Source organism: Cylas formicarius, unplaced genomic scaffold (assembly GCF_029955315.1).
Source record: "Cylas formicarius isolate icCylForm1 unplaced genomic scaffold, icCylForm1.1 PGA_scaffold_10__41_contigs__length_53128322, whole genome shotgun sequence".
In the NCBI taxonomy this organism is placed as follows: domain Eukaryota; kingdom Metazoa; phylum Arthropoda; class Insecta; order Coleoptera; family Brentidae; genus Cylas; species Cylas formicarius.
In genome coordinates, this window is record NW_026844214.1 from 24,993,806 (window position 1) to 24,994,085 (window position 280).

Sequence of the window (280 nt, forward strand, 5' to 3'; positions counted from 1 at the left end):
CATTTTATCAAAAGACTAATGATAATAAATACTCGATGATATTCTAAACACGCATGATTACCATTTTCGCATTTTGCGTAATAAAGTTGATTATAAATTACTTATAACAAATCATAAGCTTTTATATAGAACTAATATCTTGGGTGTCCCATTTGATTTTTTATTTTTCACATAAAGGTATTGAAAGATACAAAGGAAGAAAGTAAATAAAACTTTTGAAGAAAAGCATTAGTTCACATCAATAGTATTACAAAGCAAAGAACAACAAAAGCAAGGAAAA